The following is a 7,401-nucleotide window of genomic DNA, read 5'->3' as shown; positions in this document are numbered from 1 at the left end:
AAGACACGTTAGCTGCTGTTTTTTCCTGTTGTTAACTAGCGCTTTTGTGAATCTCTCAACGTGCAGTGAGAGCCGGTTGATGTTTACTATATACTTCATCATGACATCTTATTTTCTAGAAATCCGTAGGCGAATGCTGCTGCTGCTCTTGTTGCTGTTGTTGTTGCTGTCGTTGTTGTTGTCGTTGCTGTTGTCGTTGTCGTTGTTGTTGTTGTTGTCGTTGTTTTCAAAGTATACCCCGGCCACCGTTTATGTGATCAAAAGCATTATAAAATATGTGTCTCTCTGTCTGTCTCTCTGTCTGTCTCTGTCTCTCTCTTTCTCTGTCTGTCTTCTCTCTCTCTCTCTCTCTCTGTGTCTCTCTCTCTCTGCCTGTCTGTTTCTCTCTGTCTCTCTCTCTCTGCCTGTCTCTCTCACTGTGTCTGTCTTCTGTCTTACTCCCTTTCTCTGCCTGTCTGCCTGTCTGTCTGTCGGTCTCTCTCTCTCTCTCTCTCTCTCTCTCTCTCTCCTGTCTGTATGTTTCTCTCTGTCTCTGTCTCTCTCTCTCTTTCTGTGTCTCTCTCTCCGTCTCTGTCTTTCTCTGTCTGTCTGTCTCTCTCTTTCTTTCTCTCTGTCTCTCTCTGCCTGTCTCTGTCACTCTGTCTGTCTTCTGTCTTACTCTCTCTCTGCCTGCCTGTCTCTCTCACTCTCTCTCTCTGCGTGTCTCTCTCTCTCTTTCTTTCTCTCTGTCTCTCTCTGCCTGTCTGTCTCACTCTGTCTGTCTTCTGTCTTACTCTCTCTCTGCCTGCCTGTCTCTCTCACTCTCTCTCTGCGTGTCTCTCTCTCTCTCTTTCTGTCTGTTTCTCTCTGTCTCTCTCTGTCCGTGTCTGTCTTTCTTTGTCTGTCTCTCTTTGTCTTTCCTTCTCTCTGTCTCTGTCTCTGTCTCTCTCATTGTGTCTGTCTTCTGCCTTAGTCTCTCTGTCTCTCTCCCTGTCTGTCTGTTTGTCTCTCTCTCTCTCTCTGTCTTTGTCTTTCTTTCTCTCTGTCTCTGTCTCTCTGTCTCTCTCTCTGTGTGTCTGTCTTCTGTCTTACTGTCTTTCTCTGCCTGTCTGTCTGTCTCTCTCTGTCTCTCTCTCTCTCTGTCTCTCTCTCTCTCTCTCTCTCTCTCTCTCTCTCTCCCCCCTGTCGGCTGTTTCTCTGTCTCTGTCTGTGTCTCTCTTTCTGTCTGTTTCTCTCTGTCTTTCTCTCTCTGTCTCTTTCTCTCTGTCTCTGTCTCTCTCTCTCTCTCTCTCTCTCTCTGTGTGTGTGGGGGGGTGTGGGGGGGTGTGTGTGTCTGCCTTCTGTCTTACTCTTTCTCTGCCTGTCTGTCTGCCTGTCTGTTTGTCTCTCTCTCTCTGCCTGTCTCTCTCCTTCCTGTCTCTGTTTCTCTCTCTTTCTGTTTCTCTCTGTCTCTGACCATCTGTGTCTTTCTCCGTCTGTCTCTTTATCTGTCTCTCTCTCTCTCTTTTTCTGTCTTTCCCTCTTTGTGTATCGTTGTCTCTCTCTGTCTGTCTCTGTCTCTGTCTCTCTGTCTCTGTCTCTCTGTCTCTCTCTCTCTGTCTGTCTGTCTGTCTCGGTCTCTGGCTCTGGCTCTCGCTATCTCCCGCCCTCTCTTTTTTTGCAAAATAAGCTCAAGTACATCTAATCTAATCCCTCACCAAGGCCCGAATTCTTAACTTCTGACATCCCAGATTTGATCTCCCTACAGAATGCTGTACAGAACTGGCGAGTTGATTTCTGGACTTGGATACCTCATAGAAACTACATAGGAATAAAGATCCAATCCTAAAATCTGGTGTGGCTTCTCCCTCGACTGTCTCAAAAAATCGTACCTCTGTTCCCCTAGGATGCCGGAAGAGTTTTCTCAGTGTGCATCTGCCCGTGTCCTAAGTGATCTGTGACCGAGCCCTGTCCGTTCTGTCTCCAATATGTATGTGCAAACACTTCTCTCCATTTCCACAACTACCCACGGCCCCTTGTGGAACCACTGGCTCTTTGAAAAAAATCCCAGAAGTGGTTTTGGCTTTTTGGCTAGGAGGCCTAAGCCTGCTGAGAACTTTCCTGCCCAGGATCCTGTGTGAACAAAAGTGCCTCTGCTGGGAGCTGGGATCGTCGGGACCATGCTTGCTAGCGCTGGATGAGTCTCTGGAAGGACGCACGGGACTCCGCAAAGCTGACCTGTCCCACCGAGGTCAAATGGATACCTCTGCATTGGCCCGAGGCCTCCAAAGTACATCACCGTCACCAACCGTCACCGTCAGCATCCTTGTGAGCCTGCCCAAGACCCCGCCTCCGGGGAGACTCTTGGGAGCCCGGCCTTCATCGGCTAAAGTCCAAAGGGATGGTGACTTCCACCCACAAGGTCCCCACTGAACGGCGAAGATGTGGAGCGTAGGTCAGAGAGGGGACCAGGAGGGAGACGTCCTGACCGGCGATGAGTTCCCTAGGCTCTGGCCACCCCACCCACGCCCCACGTCCCACGTCCCGGGCACCCGCGGGACACCGCCGCTTGATCCCCTCCTCTGTCCACAGCCGGCCCCACCCCACCACGCAACCCACGCACACACGCTGGAGGTTCCAAAAGCACACGGTGTGAATAGAGCCTGACGGAGCGAGAGCCCATTTCACGAGGTGGGAGGGGTGGGGGTGGGGTGGGTTGGGGGTTGTGGGGTCTGTGGAGAGCCCGATTCTCCCTCTTGGGTGGCTACAGGCTAGAAATGAATATCGCTTCTTGGGCGGAGGGGCTTCCTTAGGCCATCACCGCTTGCGGGACTACCTCTCAAACCCTCCCTTGAGGCCACAAAATAGATTCCACCCCACCCATCGACGTTTCCCCCGGGTGCTGGATGTATCCTGTCAAGAGACCTGAGCCTGACACCATCGAATTAAACACCGTTACTGGCTTGGTGGGTTTGTTTGTTTCTGACATGGAGTCTTGCTCTGTCCCCCAGGCTGGAGTGCAGCGGCGTGATCTCAGCTCACTGGAACCTCTGCCTCCTGGGTTCAAGTGATTCTCCTGTCTCAGCGCCACCATGGCCGGCTCATTTTTTTTTTTTTTTTTTTTTTTTAGTAGACACGGGGTTTCACCCTCTTTCATTGGTTTTCACTGGAGATTCCAGATTCGAGCCACACCTCATTCTGTGCCACAGAGAGACTTCTTCTTCTTCTTCTTCTTCTTTTTTTTTTTTAAGTGCAACGCAACGTGTCTGCCTTATTTGAGTGGCTTCCTATATCATTATAATTGTGTTATAGATGAAGAAAAGGTATTAAACACTGTGCTAATGATAGCGAAAGTGAAGACAAAAGAAAGGCTATCCATTTTGTGGTTAGAATAAAGTTGCTCAGTATTTAGAGCTACCTAAATACGTCAGCATTTACACTCTTCCTAGTCAAAGCTGGCCGATCTGAATAATCCTCCTTTAAACACAATTTTTGATAGGGTTAAGATTTTTTTAAGAATGCGACTCCTGCAAAAGAGCTGAACAGACAATACACATTTAAAAACATTACAACACAAGGATCAACCAGACTTGGGAAAAAAATCGAAAACGACACAAGTCTTATGAAGAACTGAGTTCTTAAAATAGGACGGAGAACATAGCCATCGGAAGAGAAGGCAGTATTGGCAAGTTGATTGTTGCGTTGGTCAGCAGTAGCTGGCACTATCTTTTTGGCCATCTTTCGGGCCATGTAACTACTACAGCAAAATGAGATATGATCCATTAAACAACATATTCGCAAATCAAAAAATGTTTCCGTAATATAATGCTTCAGATTTAGAAGCAAATCAAATGATAGAACTCCACTGCTGTAATAAGTCACCCCAAAGACCACCGTATCTGACAGAATAACTACCACAGGGTTATGACTTCAGAATTATACTTTCTCTTGATATTTACTTATGTATGTATTTATTTTTTTAATGTATTTCTCTTGAGACGGCGTCTCGCTCTGTCGCCCAGGCTGGAGTGCAATGGTGTGATCTCGGCTCACTGCAACCGCCACCTCTCCGGGTTCAGGCGATTCTCCTGCCTCAGCCTCCCGAGTAGCTGGGACTACAGGTGCCCACCACCACGCCCAGCTGATCTTCATACTTTTAATAGAGACGGGGTTTCACCGTGTTGGCCCGGATGGTCTCGATCTCTTGACCTCGTGACCCGCCCGCCTCGGCCTCCCAAAGTGCTGGGATGACAGGCGTGAGCCACGGCGCCCGGCCTTCTCTTGACGTTTAAACTATGAAGTCAGTCCAGAAAAATGCAATAAATGTCAACGGTGAGTATGCTGTTGAGGCAGAGGTAGGACCACACTTTTTCATGTCTTATTCAGTTGATCACAATAGGACCTAGGTAGTAATTTCCTATGTGCCCACTTATACACGAGTACAAAAGAGTAAAACAGAGAGACCGCTACATTAAAGGGCACGTGAAGTTCTTCATAGTAACTCCGTAAACTGGAACACTGTCAAAAAGCAGCAGCTCGTGAGTTGTTTCCATCTATTTTTCTATTCTCCAATAAGTGAACTATGCTATTCCTTTCCAATCTCCCAAGCGCTCCTTGTCCCCATCACCACTTCGGTGCTCGAAGAAAAAGTCACAAATCCAGTCACACAACTAAAGAAACACATACACGAACCAAAGACAACTACAGCGTCTGCAAAAGTTTGCTAGAAGACTGAAACTGTTGAGTATAAGGATCTGGTATTCTATGATCATGAGTTCATTTCAGAGTTTGTTCAAGACATACGTTTCATAAGGAAACATCTTAGTTAGAAGTTATTCAGCACTATGTACCATCCCTAAGTATTTTTAACCAAATTCGTGACAATAAAGAGCTATCTAACCAGAAAAACTAGCGAGTACCGGCGCCATCCATAGGGCTTTGTCTTTACACTTCATTACCACTTACCATGCCTTACAATGTCTGGGATTGACCCTGATAGCATTTCGAAAACAAGCTGATGCTTTGTCCCGTTCTTCAGTGAAGACAAGCTCACGCCCTAATGCACTATAGGCATAAGCATCATTTGGATCCACTTCGAGAGTTCTCTGGAAGAATTGAATCGCAATATCGTGTTCCCGTTGCAGACCGAAACAGTTCCCTGCAGCACACCAGGCCTCTGGCTGGCGAAGTTTTATCCCTGTCTGTGAAGTCTTTGGACAGAACTGAAAGAGCAACATCTTTCGGAGGATGCCAAAGTGTTGTAGAGTAGATCTCCATGCCTTCGACTCTGTAATTCTCAATCCTTCTAACCTCTGAGAATTTTCTTTCAGCTTGCGTGGACTCTGAAAGTTTAAAATAGGCCCTTCCAATTTGGCACAGTACCCAACCGGTATTGCGGTGGTGAGAAGCTAGATGGCTCAAGATACTGACAGCTTCTTTGCCGTGGTGAGAACACAAAGCTAAATAACCTTTCCCCCTTTCACGAGGAAGGCTCATCAAGCCTTCCGCTGCTGCTTTTGTAGATTAAAAGCCTGAATCTGAGGCGCGATTGCGGCTATTTTCCCTTCTGGAGTGACGGAAGAGTCCAATGTTGTCACTTCCATGGCTATCACTTATGTTCGGTGGAGTTATTCCTCCTTTATTAGCTTTACTTTTTGTTTTTCTGTTTGGGATTTTAGGTGGAAACTTCCCTTTTAATTTTCTCCTATTCTCCTCGGTTGTGGAGCTGTCACTAGTCAAGAGTCGTGAATTTCTTCGAGGCGGTGCGTTTGGGGGAGATGCCATAGTGGGGCTCAATACCTGAGGTGTTGCCCTTGTCGGCGCACCAGAACTTTGTGTTTTTGCAAGAATTGGGGTTACCTTTCGGCTCTTTCCCCTCTGCGAGAAGACAGACTGTGTTCCGGTTTGGCCGATTCCGGCAACAGACTTTTTTGAAGGGGCTCCGGTGGATGGCACGTCAATGACAGAAGGTGTCTAATACCAGTGCAGTTTTGTCCATAGGATCCGTCTCCGGGACTTGGGGCTTCTAATGGCAAAATGCCAACACTTGGGGCTCATGGACTAACTGCTGCTGGTCCTCCTAATACACTTCGACCAGTTTTTGGTTTATGTTGAACCTGTTTAGATCATATGGAAGTTCCTGTTCCCAGTGGGACAGTATCAGGTGAAAGGACGGCTGAATCGATAGAAGACACTGGGGAGTCTGTATTCAAGGCGTACTTTGAATTGGAAGATTCTCAATTCAATCCGTTTAATTCAACGGTGTCCTGGGGTGTTTCCGTAAGAACGGTCTCAGGCTGTCTGTGACATAAGCTAGGACGAGGTCCCAGTGTTTTGGCACAACACTTGGACAGGCAGTTGCTAAAGCTCTCTAGAGATGTGAATCAAAATGTTTGGTCAGGATCTGGCTTTTCCCCCTATTTCACATCATGATTCAAAGGGACACCAGAGGAAAGGATTTCAACGAAGGCTCTTTTGGTCACATTCTGACCCTTTGGTAAGCCGATCTGTCTTGCAATATACATGTCCCAACGATGGAAGGGGAAAGCGAGCTGAATCAGCAAACTCAGGAACAATAATATCATCATGGCTTCTCTGCTTAGGAAACACTCCACCCGATAAGATTTGATCCCCTTCTGCAAGCTTGCTGAGATCAACACAACATTTCGCAAGCAGGTATTTGCATTGCGGTGTAGTACCACTGTGTCCTTTCAAGAGTCTATATGTTTTATAGGCCTTTCCTGAGCGGTAAGAAGAGGTTGCCAGTAAAAACAAGGCTTCTTCTGAGTGTACTTCTGCATAGAGGCGTTCTGCGAGGAAAACCGCATCTCGGTAGGCATAGTGGCTTAGTGCTTGCCATATAGCAGCCTGGACGGGTCCCTGCAGCACCGCCATCCTCGAGGCTCAGGCCCACTTTCTGCAGTGCCTCAGGCACCGCCCCCCCCACCCCCCACCCCCATAGCGGCTCCGGCCCGGCCAGCCCCGGCTCATTTAAAGTCACCAGCGACCGTTACCGACCGTTACCGTGGGATGGGGAGTCCGAGCCAGAATGACTTCTTTATCCTGCCGACTCTGGAAAGCCCGGCCCCTTGTGATCCATTGCAAACCGAGAGTCACCTCGTGTTTAGAACACGGATCCACTCCCAAGTTCAGTGGGGGGATGTGAGGGATGTGGCAGGTAGGACGAAGGACTCTCTTCCTTCTGATTCGGTCTGCACAGTGGGGCCTAGGGCTGGAGCTCTCTCTGTGCGGACCGCTGACTCCCTCTACCTTGGGTTCCATCGGCCCCACCCTGGAACGCGGGCCTTGGCAGATTCTGGCCCTTCCTGGCCCTTCAGTCACTGTCAGAAACCCCATCTCGTGCTCGGATGCCCCGAGTGACTGTGGCTCGCACCTCTCCGGAAACATTGGAAATCTCTCCTCTACGCGCGGCCACCTGAAACC

General features: G+C 48.5%; 1 pseudogene; it reads right to left on the bottom strand.

Annotated features, from left to right (window-relative positions):
- Positions 1–2,622: 2,622 nt before the first annotated feature.
- Positions 2,623–6,895, bottom strand: LOC134729032 (cell division cycle protein 27 homolog; annotated as a pseudogene).
- Between the last annotated feature and the right edge of the window lie 506 nt (positions 6,896–7,401).

This window comes from Pan paniscus, chromosome 15 (assembly GCF_029289425.2).
Source record: "Pan paniscus chromosome 15, NHGRI_mPanPan1-v2.0_pri, whole genome shotgun sequence".
Classification (NCBI taxonomy): domain Eukaryota; kingdom Metazoa; phylum Chordata; class Mammalia; order Primates; family Hominidae; genus Pan; species Pan paniscus.
The sequence above is the reverse complement of the archived record's forward strand: the minus strand, read 5'-3'. Positions and strand labels throughout refer to the sequence as shown.